This window comes from Callorhinus ursinus, unplaced genomic scaffold (assembly GCF_003265705.2).
Source record: "Callorhinus ursinus isolate GAN/ISIS: 27379988/994484 unplaced genomic scaffold, GSC_fseal_2.0 scaffold6, whole genome shotgun sequence".
Taxonomy (NCBI): domain Eukaryota; kingdom Metazoa; phylum Chordata; class Mammalia; order Carnivora; family Otariidae; genus Callorhinus; species Callorhinus ursinus.
The window spans coordinates 59,239,691-59,259,117 of NW_027397068.1; the positions used below are offsets into that span (position 1 = coordinate 59,239,691).

A 19,427-nucleotide genomic window follows, 5' to 3' on the forward strand; every position below is an offset into this window, starting at 1 on the left:
TGACCTCACTCTCTTGGTTTAAATCCTAACTCTGCCCCATACTAAACATATGATTTGGGCACATTACTTAACCTGTTTGTGCCTCAGTTTCCTTATCTGTAAAATGGACATAATAAGGCCTACTTCATTGAGCTGTTGTAAGAAGTAAAAGCTATCTATGTTCATTATTGTTATTATATAGCTTTCTGGTAGACTGAGAAAGCTGTTACTAATTTAGTAAATTAATAGTTACTAACTTCCGAGGAAAAAGAAATGTTTATTTTTCTGTTGATAGTCTTTAATAAAATGGAATAAAGAAACCAAGACCTATCTTCTTTGAATATTAGGGCTTTTTTTTTCCTACCACACACACACCAAAAAAACCCATTTTTACAGTGGCATTTCTATTCCTAATTATATCCAAACATGTTCTGGAAGAGTATTAGATTTTCCGCTCAGAATGAACAGTTAAGCAGGAAGCAGGTGTTCTGTTCAATTTGGCAAGTATATTCCCCTGATCTTCCCAAGCTTTGAGTCAGAAAATCCCAGAAAGTGTTCAGTTGTGGAGTCCAGGTCACAACAGACTAAAGAGAACAGTTGGCTTTTCCCACATCCTGCCCTGTTTCCCTGAAGCCCTTCCTGGCTCTGAGTGCCGGGCCAAACAATGTGTGAGATGCTGGCGTTTTCCTCTGGAAAGGCTACTCCGGTGCCCCCAAGAGGTGTGACAGAGGTTGGTTTTACCCAACCCCACGATGCTCTCTTGGCAAACTCTGAAAGTTGACCTTGGGCAAGAAGAGGAAAACTTTGTGGCAAAGCTACTAATTTCATACACTAACATTTAATGTACAAAATGAAAGACCCAATCACAAAGAACAATAGATCCTTCAGGGGCAGAAGGTGGAAATCTATTCCTAAAGCTATTTTCATATATGCAGTGACTCCTTCTAACTAGCCAAACACCAAACCTTACAGTCACAGCCACAGATTATAGGCGGTGACTCCAGAAAGATCAGAAATAAGAGAGATGCTCACCAACAACGCGTCAGTATCCAGGACAACATGAGTTCAAATTTTTTAAAAGCAGATCAATGATTCAAAAGGGTTTGAACTGTGACATCATGGGAGTGAGTTTATGGCCTTTCAAGATAATGACTTTGAAAGAAAACAGCGTTCTTCTTGTGCTTCCTATTGATTTAAAAATAGTCCCAATGCTTTATAGTTGAATGTCATATGCACGTATTTTTCAGGCTCTACAATGTAAAATTCCTATCTTGACAGGAACCTGTGGAAGATTGTGTACAGCTTAAAAACAATAAAATAGGGTAACTGTCATCTTGGATGTTATGTATAAATCCCACCATTCTATCTTCCATCATCAGACAAGTTTCCACTCCTCTCTTCGAAATATGCACGGTATTTCTAATGCAGCATGCAGTTCACTCATTTGTAATCTGGACAATAGCTTGAAACATCCATTGCCATCAAAGTAACAGTTGAGATGACTTGCTTTTGATAGCAAGAATTGAAAATCCTTGCAGTTAATAAAATGGGGCTATTAGAAGCAGAAAATGAATAGGATCTAGAATGCAACCTCACCACCATATAAATATTGGGCATCTTTATTACCATGTGCTATAAAGGAAAGATGAGATGGCCTTATACACTGGAAACTTCTGTTGTGAAGATTATGTATATATTGGTAAGAAAGAAGGCTTTCTGACCTGAAGGTCTAGGTGAGACTACATAGGATGCTTTTAAACCAGTGATATCCTAAAAACTGAGGAGTGAGAACTCCCCAACGCTATCATTTTCTAATTCTTTTTTTTTTTTTTTTTAAGTAGGCTCCATGCTGGGTGTGGATGCAGGGCTTGAACTCGACCATGAGATCGAGACCTGAGCCGAGATCAAAAGTCAGACACTTAACCGACTGAGCCACCCAGGTGCCCCTCTAATTCTTGATATTTAGTTTGAAAGTATTTTTATACCCCTTTTTAATTGTAAGCATCTTTAAGCTACTCTTGAACCTCTCCCATTTTTTCCTGATCTGTATCTCTGCATTTGCAAGGTATTATAGGCAATTCTCTGGACATACCCTTCTCTCTGTATCCAGGTATCCCATAATATTCTGTAGTGGATACAAATAACAGAGCATGAAAATTTTATATATATGTATATATCTATATCTATCTATCTCCTTATCTCTCTGTTTTCAGGTGGGCCCAGCTATGTGCACGTGCTTAGGTTTGCTATCCCAAACAGAAAAGCCCTCAGAGCCATTTAACAGGAGCATACATGTAATGCATGTGTTTCTAAATTTCTGTGTCAGGATCTTTGCCCTGCCCCATCAGTGTGCTCTCCAGTTATGTGCCCCCTTTCCCTGATACCTCCTGCACATCCTGTGTTCACACTTGGGGATTGCTCTGAGCCACCATAAATCTATTATGGAACAAGGTAGGGAAAGAAGAAGGGAATGAGGAAATACCCACATCTATCACAACTCACTGGCTGAGGCTGAGTAGTACTTGTTTTCTAAGTGTTCTTGGAGACAGGTGGTGCCTCAGAGCTGCTCTACACTCATCCCCCTGTTTCCTTGTTTTGTTTACTGTGGATTTGACACCTTGCCTAACTCTTCACTAGTCACGTATTCCTGATGGTCTAGTTTCTGTTCAGCGGCTTGCCCTGACTCTGCAACCTGACTGCTATCCGTCTGCAAGTCTTCCTGGCTGGTTTTTGTCCCCCTGACCTTCCTCTTACGTACACTGCTGGCGCTACCCTGAATCTGACCCCACTTCGCTCAAAAGTCATCCCATCCCACAACAGATAGACGTAATAATACCCATTGGTAGAACACCTTTCAGTTTACAGGGTGCTTTGATCTCAATTTTTTTTCATGATAATCCTGTGAAGTAATATTACCATGTCATTTTTTCAAGGAGGGGGGAACTGAGAATGCAGTCCTCTAATACTTGGCAAAATTATGTATTTGTGAGTGTCTATTTCTTACGCTCATATTACTAAGCTGCTCTCTGCATGTTCACGTCAACATCAATCTAGAAGCATAAACTGCATGACGAGAATACGCATTTTCCTTGACTGATCTCTATAACATTAGTAAAACCAGCTCTTCCCTTGGCCTTCTGGCTCTGCATTTCTTTCTCCTACCTTTGGCTCCCCGTTCTTAGTCTCCTTTACAGGTGACTCCTTCCCAGCCTTCACTGCGGAGCCTGCATCCATGGCCAACTTCCCTGAGCTATTTCTTTCACTCTGAGGGTTTCAAATACCACCTTTCTAAGCACTAGTCGTTTCCAGATCTGTACCTCCAGCCCTGACTTTCCAGCTGAGACCTGAGTCTGTACGTCCAACCACCTAGCAAACATTTACAATTAGACATCCCACCGGAGCTGCTGCTGCTTTTTTTTTTTTTAAGATTTTATTTATTTATTTGACAGAGAGAGACACAGGGAGAGAGGGAACACAAGCAGGGGGAGTGGGAGAGGGAGAAACAGGCTTCCCACGGAGCAGGGGGCCCGATGCGATGTGGGGCTCGATCCCAGGACCCCGGGATCATGACCTGAGCCGAAGACAGTGACCCAACGACTAAGCCCCCCAGGCCTCCCACCGGAGTTTCTAATGCTGATGCTGCGTCCGGACCCTGCCATCTCCCCCACTCCCCAGCTCCTCCTGTTCTTCATATCCTGCAGGCTTCATCAATCACTTTCTACGCCACTGAGCAGACCAGTGCCCCTGCTGCAGGCCCCTCTCTCCCACTTTGCCTCCCCGGAAATTCACGCACTTCTCTTCACACACAGCCCTTTGCCCAGGTCAGACAGTTGTCTCCTCCTGCCTCGGTCACTTCAGCAGCTTCTAACTGGTCTCTGGCTTCTCGTCTTGCCTTTTTAATTCAATCTCCATATTACAGCCATAGTACTTTTTCTTTGTTTTCTTTTTTTTTGGTTATTACTCTACTATGTTGGAATTTTTTTAATTGTGGTAAAGTGTATATATAACCTAAAATTTACCATTTTAGCCATTTTAAAGTATACGGTTCAGTGGTGCAAAGTACACTTATGTTGTTGTGCCCTTAATCTCCAGAACCTTCTCATCTTGCAAAACCGAAATTCTGTACCCGTTAAACAACACCTCCCCATCCCCCCCTCCCCTCAGCCCCTGGCAATGACGGGTTTACTTTCTGTCCCTGAGTTTTGACTACTCCATGCACCTCATGTAAGTGGAATCATACAGTATTTGTCTTTCTGTGACTGGATGATTTCACTTAGCCTAACGTCCTCAAGGTTCATCCATGTTGTAGCCTGTCTCAGAATTTCTCTCCTTTTTATGGCTGAATAAGACTCCAGTGTGTATGTCGACCCCCTTGGGTTTCGTTGTTCATCGGTTCATGTCCTCGGTCTGCTTGGAGCTCTGATGGTGGGCCCTTACTGTTGGGATAAGGATGCAGGCCGCTGGGATGCCTGGGTGGCTCAGTCGGTTAAGCGTCTGCCTTTGGCTCAGGTCGTGATCCCAGGGTCCCGGGATCGAGTACCACATCGGGCTCCTTGCTGAGCAAGGAGCCTGCTTCTCCCTCTGCCTGCCTCTGTCTCTCTCTCTCTCTCTCTCTCTGATAAATAAATAAAATCTTTAAAAAAAAAAAAAAAGGGATGCAGACCGCGCCTGCTTCTGCAGCCTCCGCGGCAGCCAGTGAGGTGAGTTCTTTCCGCCAACGCGGCCCTTCTCGTCGCCAAGCAACCTGTGCTTCCTATGCGGGGCTGCTTTTTGATTTTTAAGGGCAGACAATATCATCTTATGTGTTTTTTTTTTTTAAAGATTTTATTTATTAGAGAGAGAGAGAGAGCGGGCACATGAGGGGGGAGGGTCAGAGGGAGAAGCAGATTTCCTGCTGAGCAGGGACCCCGATGAGGGACTGGATCCCCAGACTCCAGGACCACGACCAGAGCCAAAGGCAGTCGCCCAACCAACTGAGCCACCCAGGCGTCCTTATGTGGTTTTTGATCTTAGCATTTTGCATAGTATCTCTGGCTTCATAGTACTCAAATGTTTGTGGTCTGAATGCAGAAATAGAAATATTCAGAATTTCCTTTCTGTTATGAACGACTTTGTGTATACCTTTAAAAAATGTGTTGGGGCGCCTGAGTGGCTCAGTCCGTTGAGCAGCGGACTCTTGGTTTCTGCTCAGGTCATGATCTCAGGGTCCTGGGATGGAGCCCTGAGTCAGGCTCCACACTCAGCAGGGAGTCTGCCTGAGGATTTTCTCTCTCCCTCTCCTTCTACCCCTCCCCCTGCTCACACTCGCACGCTCTCTCTCTCTAAAATAAATAAATAAATCTTTTTAAAAAATTAAGTAAAAAATGTGTTTATTTTATAGCATAAAGCCCAATATCTAGTCCCTGCCCAGTGGAGGGTCTGTGTGGGGTGCTGGGCCCACGGGGGTGGGAGGCAGTGTCCTGGGAGTAGGGGTAGGACTTGGTGAGGGGCAGGAGGTGGATTTGGAAAAAACTGCATGGGAGGAAGGCACTCATCCAAGAGAATGGTCAATCTGAAAGGGCTGTGCAGAGAGAGAATGAAGGTCTGAGTCACGAGGGAAGCCTGCAGAACTGGGGGGCAAGCCATGGCCGGGAAGGAATGTTTCCAGGCAGGGCCTTATTAAAGGTACAGACTCTGGTTGGATGCAAAGAAGCTTGTAAAACGATGTTCTAATCTGGAAGGACTTACTTTCTTTTTATTCTTTCAGCCATATAAAACAAAGATTATTTTTTAAATTGGGGGACACAATGTATTGGCTTGAGTTTCCACTATACACATTCCTCTCTCCTGTGGCTGGGTAATTCACGCAAAATACCTTGTTCTTTGCTCCTGGGCAGAAAAGGCTGTTTTAGGCTGATGGCTTTGGACGTCAGTCCTGAACTGTCCTCAGTCACTGAGGTCTCTGAATAGATGAGGATGCCCTGCCATGCCTCAGCCCATTCTCCTAAGTCTTTCAGGACACCTATACATACAGACTCCTTAGAGATCTATATAATGCTTATTCAGTACAAAAATGTTCAGCTGCACGTGTACTCTGAGAAAAATAACTGCAAGACCCCTCCTTTCCCTGCAGGAGCCGAAGACCAAGGAGACACTGCAATGACCCTAAACTGCCCTTCCTTTTATCTGGCGCTCAGCTGGGCTGCAAGGCTGCAGTGGGCCTGGCAGATCTACTGTTGCGGGGCCTGAGGTGCCTTCCAGCTAACAGCAGCTGGTGTTTCAGCTCTTTCAAACCACAGCTTAGGACCACATCACGACAGGAATCTCCAAGGGTAGAGAGGATATACAAGGAATGTCACCCCTCGATAAAAAGAAATGATTTAGCCTCCATGTGACACAGATAGGAATTTCACTTGCAGTGAGGAATGCTTGACTAGTTCATTCTTTTGTCCTGCCCTGTGGTTTACCCTGGTCTAATGCACCCTTAAAAGGGCAGAGATGAGGTAACACGGTTTCTCTTCATAATCTCCATCCCTATTTTGTAATCCAAGAAACCTGTCAAACAAGAAATGTTCCTAAGTGGCAAGATGTTAAAACATGCACTTCCCCAGGAGAAAGTAAAACTGTCTGGGAAAGGGAAGAAAGTGCCTGCTCTTTTAACGTTGTAACTCATCCCTAGGGGAGCTTCTTGTGTTTGGCACCCCGCATTGGCCATTATCAATATTTGAAGTAACTCTGCCACAAGTTCTTATTTCCAAAAAGCTTCATTAGGAAAAGTTGCGCTCTTCATGCCGCTAAGAGTCTCAGTGCTACGTGGAAAATGGACCTGCAGAAGAACACACTGGAGGATGTGCACATGGTGATGAGCAACCCTTTCCTTCTCGATAAGAGACAAGAGGCTTATAGGAAATATTTTTGGAAGGAATAATCGAGTAGCAGGAATGAACTTTAGATTTAAAATAAAAAGAAAGGGAGAAAGGATGACTTCTTCCTAAGATAAAAGGTGGGTCAGAAAGCAAGAGAACCCCAGGCATCCAGAAGTGCAGAGTGGAATTGGGGAGTGTGTCAAAAGTGGACCAGAAATTAGAAAGGGAAGCTGAAAATACACAAAGTAGATTTTCCTGTGACCTAACCCAATTAATTTTCATCAATGTACTAACAAAGAGAAATTGTGCGCCAAGCACTAGAGGTTGGTAAGCTTTCCTTTTTTTCTCCGTAGGCCTTGTGAGCACAGCTTGGTAAAACTGTGTATTGTATTCTCTAAAAAATTTGTTTGGGCTTAAATTCAATGTGGTAAGTGGAATGAAAAATTTGGAAATTTCTCCTAACACCTAAAGGTCTTTGTAGATTTATGATAACCCAACGCCTTTATATTCATTTGCATATTAATTTCTCTTCCTGTTACTTTTTTTTAAAAAATGAAAAATGTCTTCCTGTTCTTACAGTTTGATGGAATATAATTGCCAACCCTCTCTTCATCCTACTATTGCATTGTTCTTTAACAAAAAATAAAACCGAGCGAGAAGGATACTATTAAAGCCATTTAGTTTATTATTTCTTTGCTTGGTCTGCTTTTTTACTCAGAAAAAAATTTAAAATACATATTTCCATTTTCGAAATTTTCACAGTCTTAAAAACAAAGTTGGACTTGCACTTTCTCCCTCAAATGGAAAATCATGTAATTAAAGGTACCTCACACAGCAACTGAACAACTCAATTACCTCCTTAAACCATATTGCAAAAACAAAAGGAAAAATTCATGCATTTAGATTTCTATTACCAACTCCTTTGACTTACTCGACAGGAGAAAGAGGCAATAATTGGCCAAAGGCCACACCCCCTGTGTGGGCTGGTTGACAGGATTTGCCTTCTCCACGGCAGCACCTGCACACCACCCAGCCTTAATAAACCATGGCATGTGCTTAAGGCCACTAAGAAAAAGGGGGAGGAGGGCAATTGGTGCTCCCCAGTGCTCAGCAGCACAAAACACAGTTGCCTCATATCTGTTTCAGGATATTGGGTCAAATGGGTTAGCCCACACGCTGACATGAGAAATGGCCCAGACTTCTGCCCTTGACTCTCTCTTCTCTGTACACTCTTTGTGGCCAGTCTCATCCGTCCCCAGGCTTTGCTCTCTCGTGGTGGTAATTTCTAAGCCTCTGTGGAGAGAAGACTGACCACCGATGGCTCCAGCAGCTCCCTTCGGTGTGCCTAACGGTCTCAGCTTCACCGAGGGCCCCCAGCGCTGTCAGCGTAAGTAGGCAAGCTCCCTGACACCCAAGCTAGACTCTTTTCCATCTGCTTGCAACACTGCTCTTATTCTCACCTTTGAAAAGCATTGTTTTGAGCAGTAGGGCTCAGCTCAAAATGTATCCATCCAGCTGGATATATAGTATAGTAGTATAGTATAGCAAAGTATAGCATGGGTTGATGCAAGAGGACACAGGCATCAGGGTGGGGCCGCCCCTCTGCCTGCAATCCCCGCCTGCCCTGGGTGACGCTGTGGCATTTGTCTAAGCCATTCACTCAATAATCTGTATCTTTTGCCTGGATCTGTCCCCTGAGCTCCAGATTTTAATACCCTATTGTCTGTTTGCCCTCCCTTCTCGAATGCCCCACGGGTTCCTGAGACTCAGCATTTTGTCCTTCCTCTATGGACCTCCTTCACTTAATGGAATCATTACCTTCCCAGATCTAGAGGCAAAACATCAGAATCACCTTCACTGTCCACAGCCTAATGAAATGAAATTTAAATTGTTGCTGATATTAAAAAAAAGAGAGGGGGCGCCTGGGTGGCTCAGTTGTTAAGCGTCTGCCTTCGGCTCAGGTCATGATTCCAGGTCCTGGGATCGAGTCTCGCATCGGGCTCCCTGCTCCGCGGGAAGCCTGCTTCTCCCTCTCCCACTCCCCCTGCTTGTGTTCCCTCTCTCGCTGTGTCTCTCTCTCTGTCAAATAAATAAATAAAATCTTTTAAAAAATAATTAAAAAATAAAAAGAGAGAGAGAGATTAATATTTGTGGACTGTTTTGTGGCTAGCATAATCCGAAACGCATACCAGGTACTTGAGGTGCGGTGTGAAGGCTGCTACAATTTCCTGTCTGGACTTTCTTAATTGACCCAGCATGAAAGTGTTTCATGGATCAGGAATTGTATTTTCATTTACATTTAAATTGATATAATCCTTCATGTTAATGTAGTTGATCATTCAATAAATGTCTGTGGGCACCTGGGTGGCTCAGTTGGTTAAGCATCCGACTCTTGGTTTCGGCTCAGGTTGCGATCTCATGGGCCCAGGGATCAAGCCCCAGTGGGACTCCCTGCTCAGTGGGGGGCCTGCCTGAGAGTCTCTCCCTCCGCCCCTCCCCCAGACTCACTCTCATGCTCTCTCTCGCTTTCAAATAAATAAATAAATCTTTAAAAAAATGAATGAATACCAGGTGCCACATCTGATACTAATTCATTTGGGTTTAAACTTTCACACATATTTCTTTTACATAGGTAAGCTACCCAGGACAGCTTCTGGTATCCCTGCATCATGTTGAATGGCTCCTTTTCTCATTTTCACAAGTTTGTGTTTGGATGACAAATTATATGGTCACCCAACATATATCTGATATATATAATCTGGATGTCCCCTTGTTTGACATTTTCTAAGCTGACCCTGCCCTTTAATATCTAACCAGTTTAGGGGTGCTTGGGGGGCTCAGTGAGTTAAGCATCTGACTTTGGCTCAGGTCATAATCTCAGGATCCTGGGATGGAGCCCGCTGTCCAGCTCCCAACTCAGTGGAGAGTCTGCCTGTTTCCCTCCCCGGCTCTCTCCTCTCCCCTCCCATTCCCCCTGCTTTTGTGCCTACGGGCGCTCTCTCTCAAATAAATAAATAAAATATTTTTTAAAAATTAAAATGAAATCCAACCAGTTTAGTCTGAGCCCCCATTCTGAGTGGCTGCAGAAAGACCCTGCCTTTTGTTAGATTGTCCCTCTCCCTGGTGTGAAGCACGTGGAGACTGAGGTTGTGGTCTTTCTCTCCTCACTGCCTCTTCCCGAGGCCATATTTCTTACTAGCCAAAAACGCAAAGTAAAATAAATATCCCTAAGGACAAATGAAAAGTTTAAAGTAAAATATCACAAGGAAGGGAGAAAATTAAGAGAAACTAAAATGTAGAAATTAAAATATAAGGGTTAAACTACAAATGTAGTGAAAACAAGCTGTCACAAGATCCAATGATCCCATTTAATTATAAGATAAAAATTAAAAGCTACCACACGTAAAATAAAATAAAAACACGAATACAGATTTAAAAAATCCTCAACTATACTGGGAATAAGCAAAAATTCAAAAGGATAAAAAAGCAAGAATATTTTTAATGGAAATAAAAAGGCGATGTAAGGGAAACAAGAGGCTGAACACTCGAAGAATGAAGAACTGCAACAGGAATGGGGGAAATTAGATAAAATGAATGAAATGAGATAACGCATGTAAAACGCTTCTCACAGTGGAGTGACGTTGCCACAGCGCTCCATAAAACAAAATTTGTCTCTAATAAAACTGGAAAACAAAAGATGAGGTGGGAAAGAGGGGAGCAGGGAGTAAAGAGCCCAAGTGTCCCTGGCAAAATGCCCACTGAGACTTCTCAGTACTTGGCTCCCCGAGAGCTGGGGGATAGAAGGCAGAGGCTTTACAAGCTCCCTTCCCCTGCGCTTTGTCCCATGTCCCATGTCCCCTCACATGTCTTTATGGTATCTGTGACCCACAGCTGTCTGAAAGAGCCTCACCACAAACAATTTTGGGAGAGAGTCAGCGTTGGTTAACTTCACACATGCTCAGCCACCAGCTCTGTTCTTTGAAATCCAGAAGAATGGCATGCTCAGGTATCTAAAAGTGTCTGGCAAAAAAAAAAAAAAAGGGGGGGGGCGTGAGGGGCGCCTGGGTGGCTCCGTCAGTTAAGCGTCTGCCTTGGGCTCAGGTCATGATCCCAGAGTCCTAGGATCGAGTCCCACATGGGGCTCCCTGCTCAGCAGGGAGTCTGCTTCTCTCTCTCCCCCTTCACCCCACTCGTGCTCTCTCAAGTAAATAAATAAAATCTTTAAAAAATAAAATAAAATAAAAAATAAAAGTGTCTGGCAAGTATTTGGTAATCCCCAATGTAAGCAAACAGATGGCTTTTCATTCTCACCTTCAGATGAAAAAATATATCCTAGTGTTGATGGTGTTTAGTGATAATATGACCACTAATTTAAATAATGAAAATCTATGCTCTATTTCTTCATAATATAATAGAGATAAAGAATGGGTTTTCAAGTAACCTGGATGTTGAAGCATTTAACTGATGTTGAAACAAAAGGGTGTTAGAATAATGTTGTAGTAATCAAAACAGTACGGTAATGGCACAAAAATAGACACATAGATGCATGGCACAGAATAGAGAGCCCAGAAATAAACCCCTGCCTATATGGTCAGTTAATCTATGGCAAAGGAGGCAAGAGTATGCAATGGGGAAAAGACAGTCTCTTCAACAAATGGTGCTGGGAAAACTGGACAGCAACATGCAAAAGAATGAAACTGGACCACTTTCTTACACCGTACATGACAATAAACTCAAAACAGGTTAGAGAATTTGTAAAACTCCTAGAAGAAAACACAGGCAATCATTTCTCTGACATCAGCACTAGAAACATTTTTTTAGATATGTCTTCTCAGGCAAGGGAAACAGAAGCAAAATTAAACTGTGTGACTATACCAAAATTAAAAGCTTTTGCACAGTGACAAGGCAATCTACTGAATGGGAGAAGATATTTGTAAATGATATAGTCAATAAGGGGTTATATCCAAAATATATAAAGAACTTCTACAACTCAACACCAAAAAAACTCAAATAATCTGATGAGAAATGGGCAGAAGACCTGAACAGACATTTTTCCAAAGAAGACCTACAGATGGCCAACAGACAAATGAAAAGTTGTGCAACATCACTCATAATCAGGGAAACGCAAGTCCAAAGCACAAGGAGATATCACTTCACACCTGTCAGAATGACTAAAATCTAAAAGATAAGAAATGACATTTTACTGAGGATGTGGAGAAAAAGGAATCCGTGTGTGCTGTTAGTGGGAATGCAAACTGGTGCAGTCACTGTGGAAAACAGGATGGAGTTTCCTCAAAAAATTAAAAATAGAACTGCCCTATGATCCAGTAATTTCACTACTGGGTAGTCACCCAAAGAATAGGAAAACACTAATTTGAAGTTATATACACAGCCCTATGTTTATTGCAGCATGACTTACAATGGCCAAGATACAAGAGCAATCCATAGATGACTGGCTACAGATGTGGTATATAGACACAACGGAATATCACTCAGCCATTAAAGAGAATGACATCTTGCCACTTGTAACAACATGGATGGATCTAGAGGGTATAATGCTAAGTGAAATAAGTCGGACAGAGAAAGACAAACACCATATGATTTCACTCATATGTGGAATTTAAGAAACAAACAAATGAACAAAGAAATTAAAAAAGGGACAAACAAAAAAACAGACTCCTAAGTATGGAGAACAAAGTGGTGGTTGCCAGAGGGGAGGGGGTTGGGGGGATGAGTGGCATAGGTGAAGGAGATCAACAGTACACTTACCTTGAGCACTGAGTAACATACAGAATTGTTGAATCATTATACTGTATACCTGAAACTAATATCACTGCATGTTAATTATACTTCAATAGAAAGTAAAATTAAAAAAGTAAAAAATAAAGAAAAGGAAAAAAATGGGTTTAAAAGTAACCTGGACTTTGAAGCATTCAAGTGATGTTGAAATAAAAGGGTGTTAGAATGATGCTAGGAAGTGACAGATTTCTGGTAAAGTGAAAGTAAAGATTCTTTTCAGGACAAGGCACACCTTAGGAGGAGGCAGTTTCAGGGTTCCACACAATAACTGATATGCCTCTTTAAATACAAGAAGACAACACGTATACCCTCAGGAGATAGACAGGCTTACCTAAGAGAAAGAGGTAAGTGTTAAGAAATCAAGCCAAAGGTAGGGAATCAATTGAGGAAGCGACTTTGCAGGAATCCTGTAGAGCCCTTCACGCATGCCACACATACAGTAGGAGCCCTTGGGAATGCTTTGGGTCAGGAATGCTTTGGCAGAAACCCTACTGTGATAACTGAGACTCTCAAACCTGGGTCTGCCTCAGGTCACCCAACTCAAGTGTGCATTCAAGAAGGTGGGGTGGGGCTCGAGAATTTGCATTTCCAACAAATTCCGAGGTGTTCTGGACACTCTGAGAGCCACTGGCTTCTATTTAAAGACATGTTCCTTTTCTTGCATAAGAAGCAGATTGGAGGTGTGTGGTTTCTGGTTGGCTGTGGCTCACTAAGGTCTTTAAGGGCAAGGTCTCTCTCTAATGTACCCTTCTGATGCCTTTGGGCATTAGCTGATTATCCCTAGGCTTGTCCCCTCATGGTCACGGGATGGTTAACACAGCTCCAATAATTTCACCTTCACATCATCTCACTGAAGGCAAGGAGAAAAAAGGAATAGTACAAACTTTTCATTCCCCAGGCTTTGTTTTTTTATCCAGAAAGAACATCTTTTTCAGAACCCCCAACCAACTTTCCTTACCTCTCATTGGCCAGAACTGGATCACTTATTCCTGCCCAAACTCATTACTGGCATAATGGATGACGTGATAATCACTGCCTTAGACCAATAATAATTTGTCCCCTGGGACAGGGAGAGGTATCTACCTTGCCTGAAATCAAAACAGGAATGGCTGTTCAAAAAGTAACAAACATTGGGGCACCTGGGTGGCCCAGTGGGTTGAATGTCAGATTCTTGATTTCGGCTCATGTCATGATCTCAGGGTCGTGGGATCACTAGCATCAGTCTCGGAGTTCAGCAAGGAGTCTGCTTGAGATTCTCTCTCCTTCCTCCTCTGTCCCTCCCCACCCACCTCCCTTTCTCTGAAATAAATAATAAATAAAATCTTTAAAAAATAAGTAACAAATATTGACTATCACCTCAACAGGAGCCTACCTCCGGCCAACCACCCAGCTAGATATTTTGCATACATTAACTCACTGAATTCTCACATTTCCTTGAAGTAGACATTATTATTCTCATTTTACAGGTGAGACTTGAGGAAGTTAAGTATTTTGCTCACACAGCTAGGAAAAATTTGGAATTTGAACTAGGTCTATGATTCCACAGTCTAAACAGTACCCTTACATTACGATCTCCTGCTGCCTCTTGTTTTAGCTATCGCTCAGAGGAATCGTTGCTGTCATAAATGACGGCCCTTGATTATGGACAAAAAGGCTGATTTATATTCTGCTTACTATACGGGATATATGTGTGCTATATCTCACAAGATTTGAGACAAAAATTTAAATCTATGAGCACTTAAACAGAACATCCCGTCACCAAGAATAATATATTCTTAATGATATGACATAGCTTAATTTTTATTATGATAAACAAGATCTGGCAGAGTGAGAATGATGCTTCTAAAAGTGTAATTTGGAACTTCCCGAGTTTTGTACACTCATATTTTCAGGAAAGTCTAACTTATACTTACTCATTTCACTTTACAGTTAGATGTGCGGTGGGAAGGGAGGATTTATGTGGAGTCTTGGAGAATTAGGCGGATAAAAGCAGCATGGGACATCGACAGATGAACGGATAAAGAAGCTGTGGTTCATACATACAATGGAATATTACTCAGCCATCAGAAAGGATGAATATTTACCATTTACATCGACATGGATGGAACTGGAGGGGATTATGCTGAGTGAAATAAGTCAGTCAGAAATTGATTCATGAGATTATTCATTCATATGCGGAACATAAGAAAACAGCGCAGAGGATCATAGGGGAAGGGAGGGAAACTGAATGGGAAGAAATCAGAGAGACAACCATGAGAGACTCTTAATCTTAGGAAACAAACTGAGGGTTCGTGGAGGGGAAGTGGGTGAGGGGATGGGGTAACTGGGTGATGGACATTAGGGAGGGCACGTGATGTGATGAGCCCTGGGTGTTATACGCAACTGATGAATTACAGAACACTACATCTGAAACTAATGATGTCCTATGTGTTGGCTAGTTGAATTTAAATTTAAAAAAATGAGAAAAAATAAAAGGCAGCATGGGAAAGGCAGAGGAGAGACAGAAAATGGCTTAGTATCTTCAAGGGACAAGCGGTTCCCAACTTGTATGACTGGGATTTCAGGGGTTGTGGAAAGGGGTTACTCATGCTACTTTAACTTTTAATGTGAATCTGTTTTAGGAAAGATATTTTCATTCTGAAAAAATAAAGAGAGAGAGAGAGAAGTCAGTGTAGAAGCCACACATCAGAGGATTCTGGGGGAAAAACTGAAAGTAAATGGGTAATCCATTCAAGAGTTGGAGAGCAAATGGGAAAAGGAACGTTGGATGTTTGCAAAGGGGTCAGCAAGATTATTCTTTTAAAATCTATATGTGAAAACAAAATATATGCTCATGAATATATCATCCAAGCTAGAAAAACTAGTTGGTATGTGTACTAGTCATCTATAGCTGCATAAAAATAGCATAAAACTTAGCAGCTTAAAATAATAAATATTATCTTACATAGTTTCTGAGGGTCAGGAAATCAGAGCTTGGCTGTGATTCCGGTTCAGGGTCTCTTATAAGGTTGTAGTCAAGATGTTGGCCAGGGCTACAGTTATCAGAAGGTTCGACTGGGCAGGAGGATCCATTACCAAGTTTGCTCATCCAGGACCTCAGTTCCGTGCTGGGTGCTCTTCACCACATGGGCCTCTCAAAGGGCTGCTCATGAAATGACCATTGGTTTCTGCCAGAGGGAAAGATCCAAGGGAGAGAAACCAAGACATTAGCAGCACTGATAACCTAGTCTCTGAGGTTGTGTATCACCTCTTCTGTTTTATTCTATTCGTTAGCAATGAGTCGTTGGATTCAGCCCACATTGCAAGGGAAGCTCCATCTCTTAAAGGGAGGACTGTCAAAGCATTCGTGAACACATTTTTAAATCACCAAAAAAGTGCAGAAAGAATATCACGGCTTAAATAAACACACACACACAGTGAAAAATACTTTAAATAGAGTAAAACATTTGCCCATAAGAAGTATGTCAAATGCAATTTCCTGAACGTGAAGACATTTCAGTATTGTGAAATTTGTCTTAATATTGTCACTTGCTTCCTAATATTGTCAGTTATAACAAATGTCACTGCATACATTTTGTTCCGACACTCAAGTGGACATTTGTCATGCCTTGCAGTTGCCAGCATCTTTTGAACACCCTTCTGATGTTTGGGGAATGCCTGCTTCCTAAGGTAGAAAAGCCAGGACTTTGCTTCCTAACCCCCCTGTGGCTAGGACCTCGGGATACAACTTGTGATCCTCCACCCAGAGAGTCCCAGGAAGGATGTCAATTTGGAAAAGGGCAGCATGGCCTAGGATCTGGTTGCCAATAAGGAGGAGGGAAAGAACTCCAGTGATGGACTCACACTTGGACTCTTCATCTCAGGATGCTGCTTTCCCTTGTTGGCTTTCATATCAGAGAGCCTGTTTCTATATAACATTCTGCTCCCTGACTGAGGAACTCCAGTACACTATCCCAGTTTATCTGTCTCAGAGTTTTCATTAACTGTTGTTTCATTAAAAACAAAACAAAACCAAACCAAAACAAAACTTAGTGGCACAAAAAACATATATATAATATTTTTATTCTGCCCATAGAGTCTGTGAGTTAGAAATTGGAAAAGGATACTGTAGCTTGTCCCTGTTCCATGATCTGGGGACTTAGCTGGAAAGATTCAACAGCTAGGTCACTTGATGGCGATGTGCTAGATTCAACTGAAGGCTCATTCACTTATATTTGCAGCAATTAATATTGACTGTTGGTTGGGGCTGTTGGCTGGCAAAAGTACATGTGGCTAGTTGGGCTTTGTCACGGTTTGGTGGCTGGGTTCCCAGAGCAAGAATCCCAAGAGAACAAGGGGAATGACCTCAGAAGTCACAGAGCGCCCCTCTGCCACAGACCCAAGGCTTCCCAGTTTCAGGGAGGAAGAACACAGACTCTATGTTTTGACGGTATGGGTGTCAAAATCACAGTGGAGGAAGATGAAGTCACACGTGGGGTGGGAGATATTGTTGTGGTCCTCTTTGGAAAAATATAGTCAGCCACGCAGCGGACCGAAATTTTGTCTTCTGCAATAGCTCAGTTACCTGCATCTCTGACTAGACTAACCTGTGTTCCTTCCCATCCTTGAACAGCGGCCGAAGAAATTTAATACATCTCAAGGCCACCGAAGAGGAACTTGGGTACCCTATGCTGTGGTAGTGTTGTTCAGAACTGGTTTATACCAGAGGCTTTTTGGAGGCTAAGGCTGGGGTTACATAAAACTATCATTCAGATAGTATATTGCCATGTTCCAGAAGATCATGGAGGATTTGATGGCTGGATGGTGGGGAAGGTCTGTAATGGCCTTGAGGTGCAGGCAGCATGTCTAGGAGGCATCTTCTTATATTTGGGTGAGTTTGTAACTGGGCTTCTAAACCTGAACATGGTGATATAAACACTTGCTATACAGGCTTGTTAAAAAAAAATCAGATTAGATAATATACGTAAAGAGCTTAGAGCAACGACCGCCACAGAGTGATACTTAGTACGTTCTTTTATTATTACCATTTTAAGTACTCTGAAAGCCCAATTTTATGAAATCTGATGCTTCTTGACGATTTGCTGCGGTAAAATGGAGATGGCAGTAGGAGGACGTGATCCTGTGTCATCACCCCATGGATGTCTCTAGACCCCCCGCAAAATCTAAGTGCCCCTTCTTTTCTCGGCAGAGCCGGCCAGGTCTAACGCTCTGGTCGGCGTGCTCGGGTGGGCCAGGCCTCGCGCTCAGTAGAGGGGATACGGCTGAGGCTGGGAGGCAGACGCACGCCACTGGTACCTCACAGCGTTAGGTGGCCAAGTGAGCAGGGGCAATTCCACCGGCTGCTGCCCCGAAGAGGGGCCGTCCATGTTCTTAGCTGGAACTCAGAGGCTGAGTGACAGCCTCCCCAGGTCAGGGCAATATTCCCCCGGGGTCACAGAAGTTCGAGGAGGGAGCCCGGCAGTGGGTTTCTTACCACGTGACCCAGCGGGGGAAGAGCCAGTAGGTGAGGTCCCACAGACTAAGGTGAAATTGTGCAGTCTCCCGGATGATACAAGTTCTTGGTCAAAGGCAGCCGCCTACGCTGTAGGAACCAGGGCGTGACCGCCAGATTGCGCTCAGGCCCCAGGTTCCCCGACTGCGGAACACCTGAGCCTTGGCTCTGTGGTAGGTTCGAGGTCCTGGGTGGCGGGGAACGCAGTGGCAGTCCTGGGAAAGGAGGTGACAGGACAAACGGAATCTCCTGTGCACAGAACGGAGGGAGAGCATTGCAGAACAATGGAGAGAACCTAAACTTCCAAGTGCCCGAGTGGGTCGTGGGAACAAGGCCCTCACTGCCCCTGAGGCCGTGCAGCAAGCAGGTGTGGTGCCCGCAGCCAGCAGGGAGGGCCACTTGTGCCACGCTCCCTGCATGTGGCGTGGCGCAGTACAGACACGAATTTCTACATACTTCCTTCCTGTGTGAGTTGTGAGGAAGAAAAGCGGTGCCGCTGCCCACGCCACTCGTTCCTTGAAGTTTATTCTATTTAGAATAAATCCAACCAAACCCCACCCTCTGGGCTCCGTCCCGGCACCCCCATTCCGGCGCGCCTCCAAAACGTGCCGCTAGGAATCCCGAAGTTTACGAGTGTGTTTGTTTCCCGCGCCCGCGCCCCTCGAAACCGAAAGCACAACGGGCTGCGCCGGAGTCCCGCCCGGAGCGAGCAGCCGAGCGCCGCCGCCACCAGCGCGCCGAACTCGGCTGCAGTTGCCTTCGCGGCCGCGGCGGGCCGGGGGCAACAGTGAGCTGCGGCGGCGGCGGCGGCGGCGGGAAACGGAGGCTCTGGCGGGGAGGTCGCTCCAGCTCGGAATGGGAAAACCGGGAAAGCGGCAGCGAAGGATCCTCAGAAATTCTTGAGGGAGGGTGCGAGGACGATGGAATACAGCTTGTAGGAAGAGTGAAAAGCAGACCGTTCGCCTGAACCAGGATGGCCGAGTGGTTAAGGCGTTGGACTTAAGATCCAATGGACAATGTCCGCGTGGGTTCGAACCCCACTCCTGGTAGATGTCTGCTTTTTGCTTTTTCTTTTACTTAAACATTTTATTTATTTGTTAAACAAATTTCACCGAGCACACCATGCCTTGGGCCCAAGAATTCCGTCTTCTGGCTGGGAGAGACGCACCCTTCCCCACTCCTCCCAACACACACGTCGCGCGGCCTCGCTTCCTGCCGGCGGGAGACGACGCGGCGAGCGAGTTGGGCGAGGGCCGGCGGGCCGGGGGCTGGCTGGCTGGCGGGCGGGCGTGGGGCCGGCGGGCCGGGGGGGC

General features: G+C 44.2%; 1 non-coding gene across 1 annotated transcript; it reads left to right on the top strand.

Moving 5' to 3' along the window:
• The first annotated feature begins 19,081 nt into the window (after positions 1-19,081).
• TRNAL-UAA (transfer RNA leucine (anticodon UAA)) lies at positions 19,082-19,163 on the top strand. Its single transcript has one exon. It is a non-coding gene; the product is annotated as a tRNA-Leu (tRNA).
• The last annotated feature ends 264 nt before the right edge of the window (positions 19,164-19,427 follow it).